The sequence below is a fragment of the Chiloscyllium punctatum genome, chromosome 15, assembly GCF_047496795.1.
Source record: "Chiloscyllium punctatum isolate Juve2018m chromosome 15, sChiPun1.3, whole genome shotgun sequence".
NCBI lineage: Eukaryota > Metazoa > Chordata > Chondrichthyes > Orectolobiformes > Hemiscylliidae > Chiloscyllium > Chiloscyllium punctatum.
In genome coordinates this window covers 23326049-23352337 of record NC_092753.1, presented here as the reverse complement: position 1 = coordinate 23352337, position 26289 = coordinate 23326049, and positions in this window count along the sequence as shown.

Sequence of the window (26289 nt, the reverse complement as noted above, 5' to 3'; positions counted from 1 at the left end):
ACTGGAGGACAGCAAATGTTCCCTTGTTCAAAAAGGGGAGTAGAGACAACCCTGGAACTTATACACCAGGGAGCCTTACTTCAATTGTGGATAAAGTGTTGAAAAGGGTTATAAGAGATAGAATTTATAATCATCTCAATAGAAATAAGTTGGTTAGGGATAGTCAACACGGTTTTGTGAAGGGAGGTCACGCCTCACAAACCTAAATGAGTTCTTTGAGAAGGTGACCAAACAGGTAGATGAAGGTAAAGAGGTTGATGTGGTGTATATGGATTTCAGTAAGATGTTTGATAACTTTGCCCATGGTCGGCTATTGCACAAAATACAGAGGCATGGGATTGAGGGTGAGTTAGCTGTTTGGATCAGAAATTGGCTAACTGAAAGAAGACAGAGGGTGGCGGTTGATGGGAAATGTTTATCCTGGAGTTCAGTTACTAGTGGTGTACTGCAAGGATCTGTTTTGGGTCCACAGCTGTTTGTCATTTTTATAAATGACCTGGATAGTTGTAGAAGGATGGTTTAGTAAATTTGCAGATGACACTAAGGTCGGTCGAGTTGTGGATAGTGCCGAAGGATATTGTGGGTTACAGAGAGACATAGATAAGCTGCAGAACTTGGCTGAGAAGTAGCAAATGGAGTTTAATGCAGAATCGTGTGAGGTGATTCACTTTGGAAGTAGTAACAGGAATGCCAAGTATTGGGCGAATGGTAAGATTCTTGGCAGTGTAGATGAGCAGAGAGATCTCGGTGTCCAGGTACATAGATCCTTGAAAGTTGCCAACCAGGTTGACAGGGCTGTTAAGAAGGCATACGGTGTGTTAGCTTTTATTAGTAGAGGGATTGAGTTTTGGAGTCATAAGGTCATGCTGCAGCTGTACAAAACTCTGGAGTGGCCACACTCGTAATATTGCGTACAGTTCTGGTCACTGTACAAAGCTCTGGTGCAGCCCCACTTGGAGTATTGTGTGCTGTTCTGGTCACCGCATTATAGGAAGGATGTGGAAGCTTTGGAAAGGGTTCAGCGGAGATTTACTAGGATGTTTCCTGGTATGGACGGAAAGTCTTACGAGGAAAAGTTGTGACTATTTTCGTTAGAGAGAAGAAGGTGGAGAGGTGACTAAATTGAGACAAATAAGATAATTGGAGGTTTTGATCAGGTGGACAGCAAGAGCCTTTTTCCTCGGATGGTGCTGGCTAGTACAAGGGGACATTGCTTTAAATTGAGGGCTCATAGATAAAGGACAGATGTCAGAGGTTGTTTCTTTACTCAGAGAGTAGGCAGGATGTGGAATGCACTGCCTGCAACATTTGTAGAGTCGCCAACTCTAAAGGGCATTTAAATGGTCTTTGGATATGAAATGGTCATTGGAATAGTGTAGGAATCCTAAAGAAGGGCTCATGCCCGAAACGTCCATTCTCCTGCTCCTTGGATGCTGCCTGACCTGCTGCACTTTTCCAGCAACACATTTTCAGCTCTGATCTCCAGCATCTGCAGTCCTCACTTTCTCTTTAATCAAAGGGAGGACAAGTCTGTCAAATCTGCTAGAATTCTTTGTGGAGGTAGCAAACAGACAATAGACAATAGACAATAGATGCAGGAGTAGGCCATTCTGCCCTTCGAGCCTGCACCGCCATTCAATGTGATCATGGCTGATCATTCCTAATCAGTATCCTGATCCAGCCTTATCTCCATACCCCTTGACTCCACAATCTTTAAGAGCTCTATCCAATTCTTTCTTAAAAGAATCCAGAGACTGGGCCTCCACTGCCCTCTGGGGCAGAGCATTCCACACAGCCACCACTCTCTGGGTGAAGTAGTTTTTCCTCATCTCTGTCCTAAATGGTCTACCCCGTATTTTTAAGTTGTGTCCTCTGGTTCGGCACTCCCCCATCAACGGAAATATGTTCCCTCCTGCCAGAGTGTCCAGTCCTTTCATAATCCTATACGTTTCAATCAGATCCCCTCTCAGTCTTCTAAACTCAAGGGTATACAAGCCCAGTCGCTTCAGTCTTTCCGTGTAAGGCAATCCTGCCATTCCAGGAATTGACCTCGTGAACCTACGCTGCACTCCCTCAATAGCCAGAATGTCTTTCCTCAAATTTGGAGACCAGAACTGTACACAGTACTCCAGGTGTGGTCTCACCAGGGCCCTGTACAGCTGCAGAAGCATGTCTTTGCTTCTATACTCAATCCCTCTTGTTATGAAGGCCAGCATGCTATTAGCCTTCTTCACGACCTGCTGTACCTGCATGCTTGCCTTCATTGACTGGTGGACAAGAACACCCAGAACTCTCTGAACAGCCCCTTTACCTAATTTGATACCATTGAGGTAGTAATCTGCCTTCCTGTTCTTGCCACAAAGTGGATAACCAGACATTTATCCACATTAAACTGCATCTGCCATGCATCTGCCCACTCACCTAACTTGTCCAGGTCACCCTGTAATCCCCTAACATCCTCATCACATTTCACCCTACCACCTAGCTTTGTGTCATCAGCAAATTTGCTAATGTTATTGCTGATACCATCTTCTATATCATTTACATATATTGTAAAAAGCTGCGGTCCCAGCACGGATCCCTGCGGTACCCCACTGGTCACTGCCTGCCATTTCAAAATGGAGCCGTTAATCACTACCCTTTGTTTCCTATTAGCCAACCAATTCTCTATCCAATCTAGTACTTTGCCCCCAATCCCGTGCGCCCTAATTTTACTCACTAACCTCTTGTGTGGGACTTTATCAAAAGCTTTCTGAAAGTCCAGGTACACTACATCCACTGGATCTCCCTCGTCCATCTTCCGAGTTACATCCTCAAAAAATTCAAGAAGATTAGTCAAGCATGATTTCGCCTTCATAAATCCATGCTGACTCTGTCCTATCCTGTTACTATTATCCAGATGTGCCGTAATTTCATCAGGTTAGAACAAGGAGAGCCAATGGATGTTGTCTGCCTGGACTTCAAGAACACCTTTAACAAGGTGACACATTGGACGCTACTGAGTAAGATAAGGGCCCGTGGTGTCAGAGGCAAAGTGCTAGAATAGATAGAAGCCTGGCTTTCTGGCATAAAGCAGAGAGTGGGGATAAAAGGGTCCTTCTCAGGATGGCAGCTGGCGACAAGTGGTGTTCCGCAAGGCTCAGTGTTTGGACTACAACCTTTCACTTTATACATTAATAATCTAGATGAACGATCTGAGGGGATTCTGGCTAAGCTTACAGACAACATAAAGATAGGTAGAGGGACAGGTAGCATTGAGGAGACATGGAGGCTGCAGAAGCATTTGCACAATTTAGGAGAGTGGGCATAGAAGTGGCAGATGGAGTACAACACAGAAAAGTGTGTGGTCATGCACTTTGGTAGGAAGAATAGGGACATGGACTGTTTTCTAAAGGTGGAGAAAATTCAGAAACTGGCACTGTGGTTAGCACTGCTGCCTCACACCGCCAGAGACTTGGGTTCAATTCCCGCCTCAGGCGACTGAATGTGTGGAGTTTGCACGTTCTCCCCGTGTCTGCGTGGGTTTCCTCTGGGTGCTCCGGTTTCCTCCCACAGTCCAAAGATGTGCAGGTCAGGTGAATGGGCCATGCTAAATTGCCTGCAGTGTTAGGTAAGCGGTAAATGTAGGAGTAGGGTTAGGGGTATGGGTGAGTTGCGCTTTGGTGGGTCGGTGTGGACTTGTTGGTCCGAAGGACCTGTTTCCACACTGTAAGTAATCTAATCTAAAAAAGCCTGAAGTGCAGAGACTTGGGAGTTCTAGTCCAGGATTCTCTCAAGGTAAACTTGCAGGTTGAGTCAGTAGTTAGGAAGGCAAACGCAATTATGGCATTTATTATGAGATGACTTGAATATAAAAGCAGGGTCATACTTCTGAGGCCCTATAACTCTGGTCAGACCATATTTGGAGTACTGTGTGCAGTTTTGGGCCCCATCTTTCAGGAAGGATGTACTGGCCGTGGAGTGTGTTCAGAGGAGGTCCACGAGAATGGTCCCAGGAATGAAAAACCTAACATATGAGGAGTGTTTGAGGTCTCTGGGTTTATAATAGATGGTGTTTAGAAAGATCCGGGGTGGGGGTGGTGGTGGAGGGGCGGTGGGGATCTAATTGAAACATACGGAATACTGAATGTTCTGGACAGAGTGGGCGTTGGGAAAATGTTTCCATTGGCAAGAGAGATTAAGACCTGAGGACATAGCCTTAGAATCAAGGAAAGATTTTAGAATGGAAATAAGGTGAAACGTCTTCAGCCAGAGAGTGGTGCATCTGCGGAATTCATTACCACAGAAGGCTGTGGAGGCCAGGTCAGTGAGTAAAACACTGAGATAGGTTTTTGAGTATTAAGGGGATCAAGGGTTACGGGGAGAGAACAGGAGAATGGGGTTGAGAAACTTATTGGAGCAGACCCGATGGGGTGAATGGCCTAATTTCTGTTCCTATGTCTTATGGTTTTGTGGTCTTATTCTGTCCATAGAAATGGCCCTGACATTCCTCTTGGTTTCCACGTCAACATATCCCCTTGCTTCCTGGTCAACATCTCTGCCTCAGGCTTACAGCTGTGTTCCAGTGAAGCTCAGCTGGATGAACAGTACCTTATTTTCTGCTTGCGAGCTCGACAGCCCTCTAGACTCAATACCAAGTTCAACAATTTCAGGGCTTGAGGTGCCTTCCCCCAACTCCCAGACATCAGGCTTTATGATCATGTGTTCTGCGATTACACACAACCCATTGGTAGCCATTAATAGATTGGCATGGTGGCTCAGTGGTTAGCACTGCTGCCTCACAGCACCAAGCTCCCAGGTTTGATTCCAGCCTCAGGCGACTGTCTATGTGGAGTTTGCACATTCTCCCTGTGTCTGTGTTGGTTTCCATCCAAAGATATGCAGGTCAGGTGAATTGGCCATGCTAAATAGTCCATAGTGTTAGGTACATTAGTCAGAGGGAAATGGGTCTTGGTGGGTTACTCTTCGGGGGGTTGCTGTGGACTTGTTGGGCCGAAGGTCTGTTTCCACACTGCAGGTAATCTAATCTAATCAGCAGCCATTCTTTCTCCCAAGGTGATTGTTAACAACTATCTAACTGCTCCTCTTTTTGGGCTTTGCCTCCACCTATCATTTACTGCTTACGTCCTACCCCAGCCTATCTTCTGCATAAAAACTAACTTTATCTGAACTACCATCAGTTATGAAGAAGGGTCTACTGGACCTGAAAAGTTAACTCTGATTTCTTATCACAGTTGCTGCCACACGTACTGAGCTTTTCCAGCAATTTCTGTTTCTGTTCCTATCTCATGCTTCCGAATTCCGATCTATTGCGCCCAGTCCTGACCTCTTCCCCTGTCACAATTTCTTCCTCCCCATTCAGGATCACTCCACTGACCTCTTTGCTCACCCCTACCTAGTCCAAGTCTCTATCCCTCGTCCTGATCTCTTCCTTACTTCTCCACATCTCCCAGTTTCTTTGGCCCTGGACCTGATCAATCCCCACCCTGCTGTGTTCCCCTGAAGTCCGTGCGTACATGTTTTAAAGCGTCACATGGTGAGCATGCTCCATGGTAACAGCAAATGCCACTGTTGAGTCAAAGAAATGTTCAGAGGTCGAATGGTACACGTGTGTTGACATCATTCCAAGATGGCCACCATGTGCATGGTTGGATTTACAAGGAGGTGACACTTGGAGGACCAGAACCATGAGGAAAGAAAAAGGGGCCAGGAAGAGGCATCAGCAGCCACTATCTGAATGAATGACACTGGTTCAGTGTCTTTGAGAAATGTTCCACTGTCTCCCACCCATTGTCCTGTAACAAGATAGTACCTATCACCAAATCTCCAACATTAATGCGAGAAAGATTCAGGGTTTGTCTGCACAGGTTCATTTCTTAAAATTGTCACTCTATCTCTGCCTGCATCTCTCTCTGTCTCTATTAAATGGCTTCTGTCTATGTCCTGATCTTTGTTTCTGTTTCTGTCTAATTTTGTCTCTCTCCCTCTCTCTGTTTCCGTGCCAGTGAGGAGCACATGTACATGCCAAATGCTTCTAACTCTTGTCTGCTGGAGGAAAGATATCTTTGTTTCCCCCCATCTCCAACTCGCCACACCTTGTTAAAGAAGGTTAAAGCAACAATAACATGTAAAATATGGTGTTAATTAGGATGTGAAAGGGAGACTTTTGTGATCTCTGTTATGTGCTAAGTAGACAAGACACAAACTCTCCACACATGTGGGAGCACGATAGAGGATGTCCAAAAAATGAAGAGCAGATCGAATCTTTTATGTCCACAAATGTTGATAGAACAACAGAATTTCTTAAGCATTATAGAACGTAGAACGGTACAGCACAGTACAGACCCTTCGGCTCTCGATGTTGTGCTGACCTTTTATCCTACTTAAGATCGAACTAACCTACATGCCCCTCGTTGTATCATCTTCCATGTGCCTATCCAAGAGTTGGTTAAATGTCCCTAATGTCTCTGACTCTACCACCACGCCTGGCGGTGCATTCCACACACCCACCACTCTCTGAGAAAAGAACCTCCCTCTGACACCTCCCCTTTACCTTCCTCCAATCACCTTAAAATTATGCCCTCTTGTGATAGCCATTTCTGCCCTGGGAAAAAGTATCTGGCTATCCACTCTATCGAACCCCCTCAACATCTTGTACATCTCTATCAAATCATCTCTCATCCTTCTTTGCTCCAATGAGAAAAGCTTGAGCTCCCACAACCTCTCTTCATATGACAAGCCCTCCAATCCAGGCAGTATGTTGGTAACCCTCCTCTCCACCCTCTCTAAAGCATCTACATCCTTCCGATAATCAGGCAACCAAGAGTGGTCTAAGTAGGGTTTTATAGAGCTGCAGCATAACCTCATGGCTCTTAAACTCAATCCCCCTGCTGATGAAAACCAATATGCCATCTTAACAACCCTATCAACTTGGGTGGCAACTTTGAGGGACTCCTTAGTTCTACGCGCTAAAGCTTTTCCATGCCCCCTTCTAGCTCTCCTCAGTCCATCCTTCAGTTCCTTCCTGGCTGCCTTGTAACCCTCTAGAGTCCTGTCTGATCCTTGCCTCCTCAACCTTAAGTAAGCTTATTTCTTCCTCTTGACTGGATGTTCCATATCCCTTGTCACCCAAGATTCCTTCACCCTACCATCCTTTTCTTGCCTCAGTGGGACAAACCTATCCAGCATTTGCAGTAAGTGCTCCTTCCACATTATCGACATTCATTTCCCTGAGAACATCTGTTCCCAATTTATGCTCCACAGTTCATGCCTAATAGCTTTGTAATTCCCCCTTTCCCAAATTAAATACCTCCCCACACTATCTGCTCCAATTCTTCTCCATGACCGTAGTAAAGATCAGGGAGTTAGGATCACTATCACTGAAATGCTCTCCCATTGAAAGATCTGACACCAGACCTGGTTCGTTTCAAGCACCAAATCCAATATGGCCTCCCCTCTTGTCAGCCTATCTACATCCTGGACACACCTGACAAAATCTGCTCCATCCAAACTCTTTGCATTAAGTCAGATCCAATCAATATTGAGGAAGTTGAAGTCACCCATGGTAACAACCCTGCTACTTCTGCACTGTTCCAAAATCTGCCTCCCAATGTGCTCCTCCGTGTCTCTGTTGCTGTGTGGAGGTCTATAGGAAACTCCCAATAAAGTGACTGCTCCTTTCCTGTTTCTGACTTCCACCATAATTATTCAGTTGGCAAACTCTCTTCAACAACCTACCTTTCTGCAGCTGTGATACTATCCCTGATTAGGAATCCCACTCCCCCACCTCTTTTACCTCCCTCCTTATTCCTTTTGAAACACTTGAACCCTGGAACATCCAACAACCATTCCTGTCCCTGTGATATCCAAGCCTCTGTAATGGCCACAGGACTTCAGCTCCAAGTACAGATCCATGCTCTAAGTTCATTATCCTTATTCCTGACACGTCTTGCATTAAAATGGACATACTTCACCCCATCACACCGACTGCAACTTTGTCCTGTCAACTGTCTGTCTTTCCTCACAGACTCTCTGCACACTCTATCTACCTGTACACCTGTTACCCCATCCTCAAATCTGTAACTCTGGTTACCACAACCACTCCCCTCCGAATTCTTTGTTGATGATGGAAGGATATTATCCTGCTTTCAAGCAGAAGAATGAGGGCTTTTTAAAAACTTCTGAGATGAAATCTTAATGACTTCATAGAATCCCTACAGTGTGGAAGGAGGCCATTCGGCCAATTTAGTCCAAACCAACCCTCAGAAGAGAGCCCTGCCCAGAGGTGGCACGGTGGCTCAGTGAGGGGTGGCACGGTGGCTCAGTGGTTAGCGCTGCTGCCTCACAGTGCCAGGGACGCGGCTTCCATTCCATCTTCAGGCGACTGCCTGTGTGGAGTACACACATTCTCCCTGTGTCTGCGTGGGTTTCCTATGGGTTCTCCGGGTTCCACTCACAATCCAAAAGATGTGCCGGCTTGGTGAATTGGTTGTGCTAAATTGCCCATAATGCAAGGTGCATTAGTCAGGTGTAAATATAGGATAGGGGAATGCGTCTGGGTGGGTTACTCTTTGAAGGGTTGGTATGGACTTGTTGGGCCAAAGGACCTGTTCCCACTCTGTAGGAAATCTAATCTAATCTAATCAGACCCAACTCCCACCTTATCCCCGTAACCCTGCATTTCTCAAAGTCAGTCTACCTAGCTTACAGTTCCTTGGCGATTTAGCATGGTCAATCCACCTAAGCTGTGCATCTTTGGACTGTGGGTGGAAAAAACCCTGCAGATTCGGGGAAAATGTGGAAACTCCACACAATCGCTGGAGGATGGGATCAAGTCCATCTCCCTGGCAGTCCGAACCACTGAACCATCATGCTACCCACAAACCTTTCACTAAATCTTTTAGTTTCACATCGCACACAATCTGGTTCTGTATGGACGTTGGAAGTGTTTACTCAAGAGTAAGGAGATTTCTCAGAATAGTTGAGAAACCCTCATTTGAAAGTAAGTAACATCAAATAAAATCAGAATCTCTACAGTGTGGAAGCAAACTATTCAGCCCATTATGTCCACACCAATCTTATCCCTGTAATTTCCACAACTCATGGCAATTTAACGTGGCCATCCCACTGAACCTGCACAACTTGGCACTGTGGGAGGAAATCAGAGTATGTGCAAACAAACTGAGGCTAGAATTGAACTTTGCCCCTGGCACTGTGAGGTAGTAGTGCTAACCACTAAGCCACTGTGCTGTCTTGTCACTTTGGTAAGGTCAGAAACTTGTGTTTACATGGGATACCTGAGCTTTGAGTTCATTCTAGTTGTTGGACCCCTCACATTGATCGCCCGAGACACACAACTCCGCCGACTACAACTGCAAAGAGGGACAGGTTCCTGAAACATCGAGAGATACTTGCTTGCCGACATCCAGGTCAGACCAGACCAGACTTGATGTCAGTGTCATCCATCATTTACTTTGGGGAATCAATGGAAAGTTATTGAAAATATAACTTTCAAATGTACCATTTCAGCTCTTATTAAAGAACATTCATGCCATTCCCAACATTCCCTATTGTCAGGTTGTCAGGACGATTGATATTCTCATACAGAAAACCAGATGAAATGTTGTTTTAGTTACAAGATTTTTTTTTTGGTTTGAATTCACATGTTCGTTATTTTAAAAAAAGGATCAAGAAATTTATCCCAAGGAGACTTCAGAACATCTCCCAGCTCTTCTCTGAATTTCCTCTGGGTTGCTGCATAAATGCACGTGTTTGTACAGGAACTTAAATACACAAGCAGATATCCAGTTTCCGTGGCGATATATCCTGGATTGGAGTTATCACCTTGATAGTAGACATTGCTTGATAGTCTGGTGGCTGCAAAACTTCCAACAGATGTTAACCACAACAGAATAAAGGTGCCTGACACAGTGAAGAGTAATATGATGGATTTCCTCCGACCTCTCACCTCTGGATCATTCTGACTCTCGGTGCTTTTAGCTCGGAGTCCCTTGCGTGTTCTGTTAGCCAATAAAATACGTCTGACAGTCAAAGAATTAAACAAGGTCATGAGAGCAAAAGGAAGCAAAACAACTGACAATGACTGCATCCAACTATACACTGACCATGCAGGTATTGTATAAACTGCTGCTTTTGTCCTGCACCCTCAGTGCACATTGTTACTTATTTGTTCAGCTTCATATGAAAACAACATAGGAATACCCTTTAAACAAGTCAAGACTGAAGATGTTGCTATTACTGTAGTTGCAATTCTCTTGGTCCAGTACTTTTCCTTAAAGTCATGACAACAGATCGCCACAAATCGATCAAATGTGAATGTGACTGTGAACCACACTGACATATCCAGCGTAGCAAAAGCTATGTACAAGATAAACTTACAAACAGCAGTGTAAGACAGAAAGGAATATGGAAAGTGATAATTAAATATCAAGTAAACAATCACATTGAAGATCATGCCAAATAGATCTGCTACTGCCATGCCCACCATGTAGACAGAGATGCATTTCGAAAGGCCACAATTTCCTCTGGAGAGAATCATAATTGTCATAACATTTGCTGCAAGAAACGGACAGAGAAGTGGAAAATTATTGTGTGCTTCACATCGTAAGTTAATGTCTGTTATATCTTACTTAGGCTTTCAGGTGTACTGCTTAGTCACGTACATTAATAGGAAGGTGGAAACTGAAAGTGTTATCAGGATGAAAAGTGGCCTCATAATCTATGCTTGTTCCAGTAGAGTCTGGCTGGAATTTGCCAAGGAAGTGATAATGGATGGACAAATGGTGGCAGATCTCTGAATGCTAAGGTAGTCAGCATATTTCTTCCTCTTCTCTTCATGCCTCAGCTTGTGGCCTTCTGCATAAAGGGTGGTGATCTTCAAAGGTGAGTCACTCAGCAGATACTTACAAATCAGGTGACTTGACCAATACTCCATATAGAATGGTGCTCAATGAGCTACTTTAGCAGACTAGCATGATCTGAGTGGATTTGTGCCACTCAGGTGACATACGATTACTGTCACCAGTAGCACAGAATGTCACCATCTCTGCTTATCATTCAATGACATGAGCATATTTAAATTCCCCATGATAAACATTTAGGCTGGACAAGAAACTGAACTGGACTTATGTTATGGACCCCGTTAAAACATTTAAGAAGGTAGCCTAGACCTTAACATTTTTTGTTAACTTAGGCAGATGGAAGGTGGATATTCCAGGACTCAAGCATCTGGTCAAACCACTCAGTTTTAAACAAAACAGAATTTGTTTACAGCCGACTGAATGAAACATGAACAGAAAAGAGAACAGAATGTAGAGTGTAGAGTATCAACCAATCTGTAAATCCATCCGACTCTATCTGGAAAACTAGCCATCCGGATACATGAACATGAAAGACATGACCCTCTTTCACTTGGATTCTTTCATGCAGATGAGGAAGGACACCACTTCAACTGGGACAACACATCCATCCTAGGACATGCCCAACAGAGACATGCACGAGAATTCCTAGAAGCATGGCATTCCAACTGGAACTCTATCAATAAACACATTGACTTGGATCATATTTACCAACCCCCTGAGAAAAAGAACAGGAAATAATATCACCATAGGAAATTACATCACCACAGGAAATGGCACGACTAACCCAAGGAAACCTAAACATGTAAATAGAAAGTGGGCTGCACCCCCAGTACTTCATCCGGAGGTTAAAGTATGGTGATGAAATGTCTGACAATGAACATTCCAGCTGAGCGAGCAAACCTACATCCAGAACCTCAACCTGAGCTACAAATCGACTCAAAGACCAGCTGATCTTACTAATTGGTGGAGCAGGCTCGAAGGGCCTACTCTTGCTCCTAGTTCTTATGTTCTTAAAGGCTTTAGTTACTACCTTCCCAGCTTAGTACTTTCCAGCTTATTTCCGCATAATTTCCCAGCTGATAGTAATAACTCGTGCAGGTCATTTTGATTCACTTCCTGAAGGTAACTCAATAATTTACCTCAATTTTTGACAACTTCCTCATTGTCCAATTTAATTTGAGGAATGTCCAATTCAGAATCCTCTGAACTAGTTCTTCACTCTGTGTTGTAACTCGTTTCACATTCCCCTTTTGCTTTCCTTCCTGATCAAAATATCTTTTGATTATATTCACATGACATACTCGACGAGATTTCTTTCTGTCTGGAGTCTTTATCAAATGGGTCACCTCACTCGCTCTCATTTTAACGTAATAAGGTCCATTAAACCTTCATTTAAAAGATTCACCTACCATTGGAAGTAACTTTATCTCCAATAGCAAAATTGCAAGTTTTTAACTCATTGGCTACTTCCTGTTTCATTGTATGTTGTGATGTTTTTTAAAAGCTATGTAGCCAGCACCCCCACTCCGTTTAGTCATTCCATAAAATTTGACACATAGTTCAAACATGTGGTCTCTGAATTCTGGCTTACCAATTTCTCCTTAATCAATTTTAGTGGCCCTCTCACTTCATGCCCAAAAACTAATTCAAATGGATTGAATTTGTTCGATTTACGGATAGTACAAATGGAAATCCTTTACCCTAATCATCTGGGTATTGTTGACTATAAGCCCTGAACATGGTCTTTGATATCAAATGAAACCTTTCCAGCACTCCCTGTGATTCTGGATGGTATGCATTGGATTTGAATTGTTTTATTCCCAAGCTGTCCATTTCTTCCTTGAATAATTTTGATGTGAAGTTTAACCCTTTATCTGATTGTATCTTTTTGGGTAGCCCATACAGAGTCATAGAGTCATAGAGATGTACAGCATGGAATCAGACCCTTCAGTCCAACTTGTCCATGCCAACCAGATATCCCAATCTAATCTAGTTCCACCTGGGAGCACCTGGCCCATATCCTCCCAACCCTTCCTATTCATATACCCTTCCAGATGCCCTTTAAATGTTATAATTGTATCAGCCTCAATCACTTCCTCTGGCAGCTCATTCCACACATGCACCACCCACTGCATGAAAAAGTTGCCCCTTGAGTCTTATATCTTTCTCCTCTCACCCTAAACCTATGCCCTCTAGTTCTGAACTCCCCCACCTCAGGGAAAAGACCTGGTCTATTTACCGTATCCATGCCCCTCATGATTTTACAAACCTCTATAAGGTCACCCCTCAGCCTCCGATATTCCAGGGAAAGCTGCCCCAACCTATTCAACTTTGCCCTATACCTTAAGTCCTCCAACCTTGACAACATCCTTGTAAATCTTTTCTGAGTCCTTTCAAGTTTCACAACATCTTTGAATCACAGAATTGCACGCAATATTCCAAAAGTGGCTTAACCAATGTCCTGTACAGCCTCAACATGACCTCCCAACTCCTGTACTCAATACTCTGACCAATAAAGGAAAGCATACCAAACGCCTTCTTCACTATCCTATCTACCTGCAACTCCAGTTTCAAGAAGCTATGAACCTGCACTCCAAGGTCCCTTTGTTCAGCAACACTCCCTTGGACCTTACCATTAAGGGCAGTAGTCCTGCTGAGATTTGCTTTCCTAAAATGCAGCACCTCTTATTTCTCTAAATTAAACTCCATCTGCCACTCCTCAGCCCATTCTTGTGAAAACTTTGAATAACTCTTCTACAATCCTTTTAGCTGTGATATTGCCTCATGGAATGTCTCCAGAAATCTAGTGGACACATCCATCAATGTTACCAAATATTGATTCCCACCTTTTGTTTCAGGTAGGGGTCTTACATAATCAATCAAGACTCTTGTGGAAAGTTCCTCAAATGCAGGAATGTGTATTAAAGGTATAGATTTTATTATTGCCTGTGTTTTTTTTCCAAATACTTGACATGTATGGCATGTCTGGAAAAATTCACCTACATACTTGTGCAGTCCAGGTCAGTAATAATATTTTGTATTTTAGCACAGGTTGGACTGAAGGGTCTGTTTCCATGCTGTACATCTCTATGACTCTATGACTCTAAATGACCTCCTACTGGTAGTTCATGCACCTCCAGTAACACCTCCTTTCTATAACCCACTGTCAATACAACTTGACGAACTTCTGCCCATTTCTCATCCTCCTGAATACGTGATGGTCTCCATTTCCTCATTAAGACATTATTTTTAAGATAGTAGTACACAGGGATACATTCAGTTTCTCTTCTGTGTATGCTTTTCGATACATGTGCTTCAGTTTTTTATCTTCCTGCTGTAACTCAGTTAATTTCTCTGAGCTAAAGATGTCTGCTTTGTCATCCATCTGCTCCTGTTTTGTTCTCAACCATCTGATCAAACCAGCGTGTCTGATAATTTCATTTCATATTTCTTACTTCTCTTTGATCTCTCCTGTTTGAACTACTGACATTGTGACCTCTTTACCACACAGTCAGTAACAATCCCAGGGCATGCTTCTTGTAACAGCTCAGTTGCCTGATTGTCCACTGGGCTTATCAACCACAGTAGGCAGCACTCCTACCTGTGAACCAGCTATATCGTTAGCAAGGACAAATTGTATTCCTGGAGCTGAGAGTTTTTCCAGTACTTCGACTGTCACTTCTCCACTTTGCACTCTAACCTCACTTTACATACTTGAGCCCTCTTGTCTCACCGTGAGTTCCACTTACTAGCACATTTTCTGGCACTGGTCCTTCAGAGGTATATATCTCATCATTCAAAATCTTGCTGTTCCTGAATATGTGAGTAAACTTTACCTTCACAAGTAGATGGTTTTAGAAGATCTGGCACTTCCTCCTGAACCAACCTCCGATCAGCTTGTACTTTCCGGTCTCCATTGTGCTTTCCTTTACAACTCCAACAAAATTCACTGGCTTATCCTACTTTCCCAGTGCTTTTCTTTACTGACCAAATCTGTGAGTTCATGTGGCCTCCTTTATTGCAGTGAAAGCACCAGAGATTTTTAACTTTTCTTTCCCCATCACGGTTTTCTTTTTACCCTGTGGTAGGTTATCCTTACAATCTTCACTGAGGTCTACAGTTCCCTTATCATGTGAGGATTTCTCTCTTCCCCCAGTTTCTATCCCTCATGGGTTGAAATTGTTGGAAACCAAACTTTGATTTATGAACCATCTCGCAATCATCAGCCATTTCAGCTGCTCGTTGTTTTAACTCTCTGTTCTTCCATGAGTTCTCATTATTGCTGGAAGTGCATTTCTGAACTCCTACAAAATAATCATCCCCGGAAGAATGTCATGGGTATGCTCTATTTTTAGTGCCTTTATCCACCTATCAAATGTACGTTGTTTGATCCTTTAAAACTGAAGAGTATTTTTGACCAAGGTCCCTCCTTAGGATTCCTGAAATGCTATCTGCAGTGTTCTGGCACAAGCTCATATGTACTTAAGATGTCTTTCTTCACATCCTCATATTCCCCAGATGCCTCTTGGGATAGTGATTCAAATACCTCACTAGCTCTACCTACCAGCTTTGTTTGGATCAACAAAAGCCACATGGTCACTGGCCACTTCATTTGTTTAGCCACTTGCTCAAATGAGGTGAAAAAGGCTTCTACATCTTTCTCATCAAATTTAGACAATGTTTGTATATATTTGAACAGATCCCCACCAGGCCTTTTGTTATGATGGGTTTGGTCATCCTCATTAAGCTTACCTTCTGCATTCACCTCTACCCTTTTAAGCCAACTTTTCTTTGTAAGTACCAATTTCTGAAGTTCAAACTCTCTCTCTTTCTCCCTTTCCTCTCTCTGTCCTTTTCTTTTTGTTCTGCTCAGGCGATCCATTCTTTTTTTCTTTCCTCTGCTTTTAATTGAAATTCAAACAGTTTCATGTCTTCTTCCTCTTCTTTGTCTTCTAACTGTTGTTGCCTAACTTGCAATTTGAATTTTTCTAACTCCACTGCACTTGCCTCTTTCTTTGATATATCCAAGCACTTGACCAACTCCATGACTATTTCAGCTTTGGTTTTGGGACAAACCCAATCCTAACGTATTTGTTAATTCTAAAAGTATGTCCTTCCTCTGTCTTTCTAAACTTTCTTGGCAAATTTGGGAAACACCTTCAAACCCCAAGATGTCCTTAGTAATGTCAAGAGTCATTTCCAAAGATTCTAATGGCATTTGCAGCACATTTAAATGTTGAGCGATTTTGGTAATAACCACATCCTTTTTCATAGATGCAGCAATTTCAGCTGCAGCTTGACTGTCATTTCCAGCGGCTTTGCCTTTTTCACCTTCTGGAAAGCCCCAATGTCATTTCTTCCACCCCCAGAACATTCCTAGTGACTGAAAGATCCATTACCACACCAAGCACTGTTTAAACTAACCAAATATAACATGCGGAACAAAAGACACTAACATGACCACTTGCTGCCTTTGAGTCTAGCAACACTAATCCTAAATTGGAACGATAGAATAAATCCTACAAAGGGACTCCAATCTGTAATGGATCAGACCAGACCCCTTCCAAACATTTTAATAAGGTAGCCCAGATGGTCACTTGTTTTATGCAGATGTAAGGTAGATATTCCAGGAATTATGTTGCTGATTCAAACCAATCAGTTTTAAGCAAAACAAAATTAACTTACAGTCTACCAAATGAAACACAAACAAAAGAGTACAGAACACAGAGTAACAACCCATCTGAAAACCGAGTTGACTCTATTGCAACCTAATGATGTTGTTCCAATTTATTGCAACATCCCCTTTAACTCAGCCTTTTTTAAAAAGGGTAAGTTCAAACACAGATTCTGACATGTGAGATGTCAGAGAGAGAGGATCAGCTCGGAATCATTTGCTGAAGCATGGAAACTCTTTTAACTGCACCCCCTGTTTATCTGATGTTTCTTTCTGAAATATGTTCCAAGTTAACATTCGAAGAATGTGAGGTGAAGGTGTCTGAAAATCCAATAAATAATCATCATATAAAAATAGATTAAGATGAGCAATTCAATTGTTATCAGAAGGGGCAGAATAGTGTCAAACTTCAGTGACTGATCCTCTCTGAAAGGGAAGGCGAGTCCCTGACTGGGGTAAGGAATCCCAAGCTCTCAATGTTGCAGTGGTGAGTGAGTTTGCACACTGGGTATACCTGACCCCCATGGACTGCAGCAATTCAAGACTGATTTCTGCACCAATCTCTGAACAGCAATGGAAGTAGCCAGTGACAGTGACCTCTTTGGGATGAATAAAGACACCTCTGCAATAACAAATAAACAGAAAGAAATAATGCCCAGGTTGCTTGTAAATGATTGAGAAGGGTTGTCTGGTAATTTGGAACTTACAGAATATCAGCACTGCAGACAACAGCCAGAGCATTTTCTTGTTTTTTGAAAGCACTTCCTCTCTGATCGACTCAAACATATTTTTGAGTCAGCATTGTGCTCTGAACACATATAGCCATGAATTTTTAACGCATATTTTTACGTGAATTTTTCGGGTGGCATGGTGGCACAGTGGCACAGTGGTTAGCACTGCCGACTCACAGCGCCAGAGACCCGGGTTCAATTCTTGCCTCAGGTGACTGACTGTGTGGTGTGTCTGTGTCTGTGTGGGTTTCCAAATATGTGCAGATCAGGTGAATTGGCCATGCAAAATTGCCTGTAGTGTTAGGTAAGGGGTAGATGTAGGGGTGGGTTGCACTTCGGTGGGGTGGTGTGGACTTGTTGGGCTGAAGGGCCTGTTTCCACGCTGTAAGTAATCTAATATGTTGCGCCATCCAATATCATACCTTCTTTCAATTTAAACTACAGACCTATTTAAGTAACAGATGGAAACAATGTTAAATTCGAATTGTTTTCCAGGTTTCCCAAGTGTAGGAGAAATGGTGAAGCATGACTCTCAGTCTCAGGCCAGCGAATGAAGGGAAAGAGAGAGCGAGCATCACAAGACACAAAGCATTCATCTCAAACTGTATTGAGGAGCGGGAAGGGGGAGAGGAAAAACGGGAATGCCGGAAGTGTGCAACAAGAGGGAATCAGACAAGGAGCCAGACAGCAAGAGACCTATTGGCCACAGACCGTGGGAAATACGGCAGGAGCCTTATTGGTCATGGACGGTAGGAAATAGGGCAGGAGTCTTATTGGTCATGGACAGTGGGAAATAGGCAGAAGTCTTATTGCAGATTCTTGGCCTCCTCCATCGCCAGACCATGGCAACACGATGGCTGGAGGAAGAGCGCCTCATCTTCTGCTTAGGAACCCTCCAACTGCAAGGGATGAATGCAGATTTCTCCAGCTTTCTCATTTCCCCTCCCCCCACCTTATCTCAGTCCCAACCCTCAGACTCAGCACCGCCTTCTTGACCTGCAATCTTCTTCCCGACCTCTCTGCCCCACCCCCTCTCCGGCCTATCACCCTCACCTTAACCCCCTTCCACCTATCGCATTCCCAACACCCCTCCCCAAGTCCCTCCTCCCTACCTTTTATCTTAGCCTGCTTGGCATACCCTCCTCATTCTTGAAGAAGGGCTTATGCCCGAAACGTTGATTCTCCTGCTCCTTGGATGCTGCCTGACCTGCTGCGCTTTTCCAGCATCACATTTTTAAGCTCTGATCTCCAGCATCTGCAGTCCTCACTTTCTCCTCAATGAAGATTGCAGCAGAGCATGTCAGGATCAGGCCAAACTTGATACCTCCCCTTCCACTCCACGTGTAGGCCCTGGGCCTCCTCCACTACCAAACCCTAACCACCCGACGCCTGGAAGGAGAATGCCTCATCTTGGAGGGTAGGGACCCTCCAACCACATGGGAGCAATGTGGATTGCGCCAGTTTCCTAATTTCCCCTCTCCCCACCTTATCCCAGATCCAAACTTCCAACTCGGCATTGCCCTCTTGACCTGACTTGTGTTCCGCAAGTGGGCGGACTGTCTCTCCAATGTGGCCTCCTCTATATGATCCTTCCATATCCGCGACAAATTCACCTGCACCTCCGCACACATCATTTACTGCATCTACTGCACCCGATGTGGCCTCCTCTATACGAGAACACCTGTGGGACACCCGGACCAAACAACCTAACCACCCTTTGGCTCAACACTTCAACTTCCCCTCCCAGTCCACCAAGGACATGCATGTCCTTGGACTCCTCCATCGCCAGACCATAGCAACACGACGGCTGGAGGAAGAGTGCCTCATTTTCAGCCTAGGAACCCTCCACCCACAAGGGATGAACTCAGATTTCTCCAGTTTCCTCATTTCCCTTCCCCCCACCTTGTCTCAGTCAAATCCCTCGAACTCAGCACCACCTTCCTAACCTGCAATCTTCTTCCTGACCTCTCCGCCACCACCCCCAATTCTGGCCTATCACCCTCACCTTAACCTCCTTCCACCTATCGCATTTCCAATGCCTCTCCCCCAAGTCCCTCCTCCCTACCTTTTATCTTAGCTTGCTTGGCACACTCTCCTCATTCCTGAAGAAGGGCTCATGCCCAAAATGTTGATTCTCCTGCTCCTTGGATGCTGCCTGACCTGCTGCGCCTTTCCAGCAACACATTTTCAGCTCATCTAGTGATCTCCAGAATAACATGTACAAATGTTCTGGCAGTTCAGTTCACTCTATGTGATATCAAGAAATGATTGAAGGCACTGGATAGTGATCAGGCTATGAGCCCTGACAACATTACAGCAATGGGTGGGTGGTGGCATAGTGGCTTCGTGGTTAGCACTGCTGCCTCACAGCACCATGGACCTGGGTTCAATTCTTGCCGACCTGTGTGAAGTTTGTGCATTCTACCTGTGCCTGCGTGAGTTTCCTCCCACAGTCCAAAGATGTGCCGATCTGGTGAATTGGCCATGTTACATTGCCCACAGTGTTAGGTATATTAGTCGGGGGTAAATATAGGGTAGGGGAATGGATTTGGGTGGGTTTGATCTTGGGAGGGGCAGTGTGGTCTTGTTGGGCTGAAGGACCTGTTTCCACACTGTAGCGAATCTAATCTAATATTAGTGAAGAGCTGTGCTCCAGAACTTGCAGCTCCAAAGGCTAAACTCATCCAGTGCCATTGCAACACTGTATTAACACAACAAAGTGGAAAACTGTGCATATATGTCCCGAACGCAAAATGCAAGACAAATCTAACCCAGGCAATTACTGCACCATTAGTCTACTCTTGAATTTCAGTAAAATGATGGAAAGCACCAGTCAATATTTCCATCAAGCAGCACCTGCTTTTATTGTTCAGTGATACCCAGTTAGAGTTCAGTCAGGGTCACTCAGCTTCCAATCTCATTGTTTCAAAAATGAACAATTGGATCAGTTCCTGGGTCCGAATGCTTACACTTGGGAAGAGATGTGTTCCATCATGAGAACATTGTTCTCTAGCCAGGAGCGACAGATGATACGACAAGCTGCGCTGTTGGTCTGGGAGAGAGAGGGGAGAGAAGGAGGGGAGCAGAAGTTTCCCCTCACCGACCCCGAGTGGGATAAGAAAACGGAAGAAGGACGGTGCAACATGAGAGACATGCGGGAATATTGGATAAAAGGAATAAGACAGGCAGCCCCGAAGAGGCACAATTTTACCAAGGCCTTTGGTAATCATCAAAACCCGGAGGAAACCCCTACGGACTTCCTAGACAGAATTAGGAAGAACTTGCAGCAGTTCGCTGGGGTGGACCCTGAGACGGATGTGGGACAGCAACTCATATGGGTAGAGTTTGTATCAAAAGCCTGGCCGGACATACGAAAGAAGTTAGAGAAAATGGATGATTGGGATAGTAAACCTCTAAGTGAACTACTACGGGAGGCGCAAAAGGTGTTTGTGAGAAGGGACGATGAGAAGCAAAAGAAGGCGACAAAGATAATGATGCAGACGGTGCAACAAGTGACAGCTGGAAGAAGGGAAAAGGGAGAGCCGTGGCAGGAACAGGAAAGGGGAGAGTCGTGGCAAGAGCAGCGGAAAAGAGGACCATGGCTGGAACAAAGGAAGAGTGGAGGAACACGAGACCGCGACAGGGAAACGAGGAGGATACTCAGATGTTACTACTGTAATGAAAAGGGACATTTTAAACGAGAGTGCCCCCGCTACAAGCGGGAGGTGCAGTCGTACACCCTGATGGAGGAAGATTAGGGAGGTCGGGGGTTCCTACCCTTGGGGCAAAAGGACTATCGACAGGAACCCCTGGTAAACTTGAAAGTAGGACCCCAAGGGTCGGAGATCACATTTATGGTGGACTCGGGAGCCGAAAGATCAAGTATAATCCAAATACCCCCCCGGCGCCCGGGCAGGAGGAACAGTTATGGGGGTATCTGGAATTGGAGGACAGAAATTGCAAGTCCCAGTAGTGGAGGACGTGGAAATTGGGTATGAAAACAGAACTACTAAACGAGACCTCCTTCTACTGCCATCAGCGGGGTTTAATTTGTTAGGAAGAGACTTGCAGGTCAAACTAGGGATTGGAATGGTACCAAGTAACGGGGAAATGGTGGTAAGGTTGTTCACCCTCACCGAAGAAGATGATCAACAAATAGACCCAGACGTATGGTACCGAGAGGGGAACAGAGGGGGTCTAAACATCAAACCTCTCCAAATCACCATGTTACCAGGAAAAGGCCCGGTAAGAAGGAAACAGTACCCGATTGCTATGGAAGGACGGGAAGGGTTACAACCTGTGATAGAAAGATTAATCACAGATGGACTGCTGGAGGAATGTATGTCCTCTTTCAATACTCCAATACTCCCTGTGAGGAAGCCGGATGGGACGTATAGGTTGGTGCAAGACTTGCGGGGGTTGAATGAAGTAGTCCAGGCTAGATACCCGGTGGTACCCAATCCCTACACGTTAATGAGTAAAATTCCCCCCGAACATGAATGGTTCATTGTAATAGATCTGAAGGATGCCTTCTGGAGTTGCCCCCTTGACAAAGAAAGTCGGAACCTTTTCGCATTTGAATGGGAGAATCCCTTCACAGGACGAAAACGACAGTTAAGATGGACGGTCTTGCCGCAGGGATTCACGGAGTCACCCAACTTGTTTGGACAAATACTGGAGCAGATCTTAGGAGGATTTTAGTGTAACGCGGGGAATCAATTGCTCCAATATGTCGATGATCTCCTACTCTCAGGACTAAGAGAGGAGGAAGTACGAGCAGACACCGTTGCCCTGCTGAACTTCCTGGGGAAACAGGGCCTACGTGTCTCCAGGACGAAACTCCAGTTTGTGGAGCAAGAGGTAAGATATCTGGGCCATCGAGTCAGTAAGGGGCATCGCCGTATCACGCCGGAACGAATATCGGGGATTACGGGTATGCAAATACCCAGGACGAAGAAGGAGATCAGACAATTCCTGGGGCTGGTGGGGTATTGCCGGATATGGATTGAAAGTTACACCACTCTAGTAAAATTTTTGTACGACAAACTCGGACAAGAAGGACAACAGGTGGACTGGTCAGATGAAGAGGAGCAGCGATTTAATATTATTAAAAATAAACTGATCCGAGCTCCGGTATTGGCCTTACCCACCCTGAAGGAACCGTTCCAGTTATATGTCAATAGCGCCGGCGGAATTGCCCAGGGTGTGCTTGCCCAGCTGCGTGCAGGGAAGCGTCAGCCGGTTGCATTTTTGTCAAAAATGTTAGACCCTGTGTCATGTGGATGGCCGACCTGTATACAGGCAGTGGCAGCTACGGCAATGTTAGTAGAAGAGGCCCGGAAACTTACCTTTGGAGGAAGAATCATAGCATACTCCCCACATTCAGTTAGCACCATACTGGCTCAGAAGGCTCACCGCTGGTTAACAGACTCTCGTATCCTGAAGTATGAGACAATTTTGATGACCGGAGACGATCTTACTTTTGCAAAAGATCTCAGTTGCAACCCTGCCCAGTTTCTGTACGGACGTCCTGCAGATGGGGGACAGGAGCATGATTGTGTGGAATTTGTAGACCTGCAGACCAAAAGCCGAGAGGACCTGCAAGAGGCCCCGCTGGGTGAGGGACAGGAACTGTACATCGACGGATCCTCCCGGTGCGTCAGTGGGGTCCGGTACAGTGGCTATGCTGTCGTAGATGGCGCAACAAAACGGACGATTGAGTCCGGACGACTGCCTGGGAAGTGGTCAGCCCAATCCTGTGAGTTGTACGCCCTCCAGAGGACCCTGAAGTTGTTGGAAGGGAAAGTGGGGACCATATATACTGACTCAAAGTAAGCATACGGAATCGTTCATACTTTCGGAAAAATCTGGAAAGAGAGAGGATTGATAACTTCCCGGGGAAAAGAATTGGCTCACGAACAAATGATCAGCCTAACGTTGGAGGCCCTGGCGTTACCTATGGAACTCACAGTAGTCCATGTACCCGGTCACCAGAAGGGGTCGACACCGGAAGCGGTGGGAAACCGGCTGGCAGATGAGGAAGCCAAGCGGGCAGCGGTCGAAAAATCTGTCCAATTGTTAACGTTAATACCGTTGAGGGAAGGGCTCGCTAAACAACCCGTCTTCACCCAGGGGGAGATTGATAAAATGGATCAATTGGGTGCCCGGCTAGATACTAACGGGAAGTGGACGGTTCCTGATGGGAGACAAGGACTGAACAAACAGATCACCCGGGGTATTCTGCAACGATTACACCATCAGATCCACTGGGGGGTGCAAGCCATGTGTGACACGATCCTGAGAGACTATGTATGCAGGGGTATATACACATTAGCCCAACAAGAGGTAGTCGGATGCCCCACTTGCCGGCGTATTAACAAGAAAGCCATGCGTTCTATGCCAGCCGGTGGTCAGCCCCTCGCAATTAGGCCATTCCAGAAGATCCAAGTCGACTTTACAGAATTACCCCCAGTACAGAGATGGAAATATCTGCTAGTAATAGTAGACCATTTCACTCACTGGGTAGAGGCTTTCCCAACTGCCAAAGACGATGCACCAACCGTGGCCCGACTGTTGTTAGAGAACATAATCCCGAGACATGGCATAATGGAATCTATCGACTCCGACTGCGGGACACATTTTATTTCTAAGCTACACCATTTGATCTGTACTGCCCTGGGTATCCAATGGAAATTCCATGCACCCTGGCATCCTCAGAGTTCGGGTCGGGTTGAGAGAATGAATGGCACGCTCAAGACCCAATTGACTAAGCTGGTGTTAGAAACTAAGTTACCTTGGCCGAAATGCCTTCCCATTGCCCTATTGAGGATATGTACGGCACCTCGCCGGGATGTCGGGGTTTCCCCCTATGAAATGCTGTTCGGATTACCATATTGGAGTAAGGTTGATGGATGTCCCACTCTACAAGGGGGAGATGTATTTGTCAGAAACTATTTACTGGCCTTCTCCCGTTCTTTTGCAGAACTCCGGAGGAAGGGTCTCCTGGCTCAGACTCCGCCGCTCGACTTCCACTAGCGGTGTTCCGCAAGGATCTGTTTTGGGACCATTGCTGTTTGTCATTTTTATAAATGACCTGGAGGAAGGGTTAGAAGGGTGGGTGAGCAAGTTTGCGGATGATACGAAAGTCGGAGGAGTTGTAGACAGTGAGGAAGGATATGGCAGGTTACAGCGGGATATAGAGAAGCTGCAGAGCTGGGCAGAAAGGTGGCAAATGGAGTTCAATGGAGCTAAGTGTGAAGTGATTCACTTTGGTAAGAGTAATAAAAAGATGGATTACTGGGCTAATGGTAGACTACTTGGTAGTGTGGAAGAGCAGAGGGATCTTGGTGTCTATGTACACAGATCTCTGAAAGTTGCCACCCAGGTAAATAGTGCAGTGAAGAAGGCATATGGCGTACTGGCTTTTATTGGTAGAGGAATTGAGTTCCGGAGTCCTGAGGTCATGCTGCAGTTGTATAAGACTCTGGTGCGGCCGCATCTGGAATATTGTGTGCAGTTTTGGTCGCCATACTATAGGAAGGATGTGGAGGCACTGGAACGGGTGCAGAGGAAGTTTACCAGGATGTTGCCTGGTATGGTAGGAAAATCCTATGAGGAAAGGCTGAGGCACTTGGGGTTGTTTTCATTGGAGAAAAGAAGGTTTAGGGGTGATTTGATAGAGGTGTACAAGATGATTAGGGGGTTAGATCGGGTTGACAGTGAGAACCTTTTTCCACGTATGGAGTCAGCTATTACAAGGGGGCATAGCTTTAAATTAAGGGGGGGTAGATATAGGACTGATGTTAGGGGTAGGTTCTTCACTCAGCGAGTCGTAAGTTCATGGAATGCCCTGCCAGTAGCAGTAGTGGACTCTCCCTCTTTATGGGTATTTAAGCGGGCATTGGATAGGTATATGCAGGATAGTGGCTTAGTGTAGGTTAGGGGTGCTTTGATCGGCGCAACATCGAGGGCCGAAGGGCCTGTACTGCGCTGTAATGTTCTATGTTCCATGTTCTATATAAGGTGGAGCCCGGAGATTGGGTACTTGTTAAGACCTGGAAGGACGAAAAGCTCCAGCCGCGGTGGGAAGGACCGTTCCTGGTTCTGTTAACAACTGAAGCAGCTGTTCGGACGAAAGAGAAGGGGTGGGTCCACGCATCAAGGATAAAGGGGCCTGTTCCGCCTGAAGGAGAAAGCACTTGGACATGCGAGCAAGGGGACAAGCCGTTGGTGGTAAAACTGAAAAGACAGCGATAATGAACTCTACTTGAACTGTATTGGTGGGGATATTGATCAGTTTACTCCTGTATGTGGGGGAGGGCGAGGGGAGATGTAACAAATGTCGGACTACAGTAAGGCTCGGGATTCGAATCTACTCGGGATCATTTGTGTCTCACTCCCATGTGGACGATTGGTGTTACGATGTGAGTGCACGACACGAATGTTGGGAGGGTGGAAGACCCTATTATCAGGTGTATAATAAGGAAACGGTGGCAAAATCCGTGGATGCCCTATAGATGACCGCTGGGTGTGTGTTAGCAAAACTGGGAGGTGGGGCCTATCCTCCGTGTTGCTCAGGGAGCAGGTTGACAGAGTCAAGGAGGCCAAGATACAGAACACTGATCGGGGGTTGGGGAAAGAGCAAGACCGTCAAGGAACGGTCGTGGTCTCTAAAGTGCCATCTGTATACGAAGAGGTAGAAGAAAAGATTGAACTCCCTGATGTAACACAAAAGCTGTTTATTGATCTCACCTCTAGAATAGCCACTGTTTTAAATGTTAGCAATTGCTGGGTTTGTGGGGGGCCACATATGTCAGAACAATGGCCGTGGACTGGTCAAAGCTTAGACCTATGGGAATTGCTGCAAACCACTTGGACTCATGTCAACGAAAGGAAAAGCCAGGGGTGGAGACTGAAAAACAGCCCTGAGGGCCAGTTCTGTGTTGAAGGCAAGGGGACCGTGGAGGTAGGGATTAGTCCCTGTCAGAATGTATTGGACGCGACC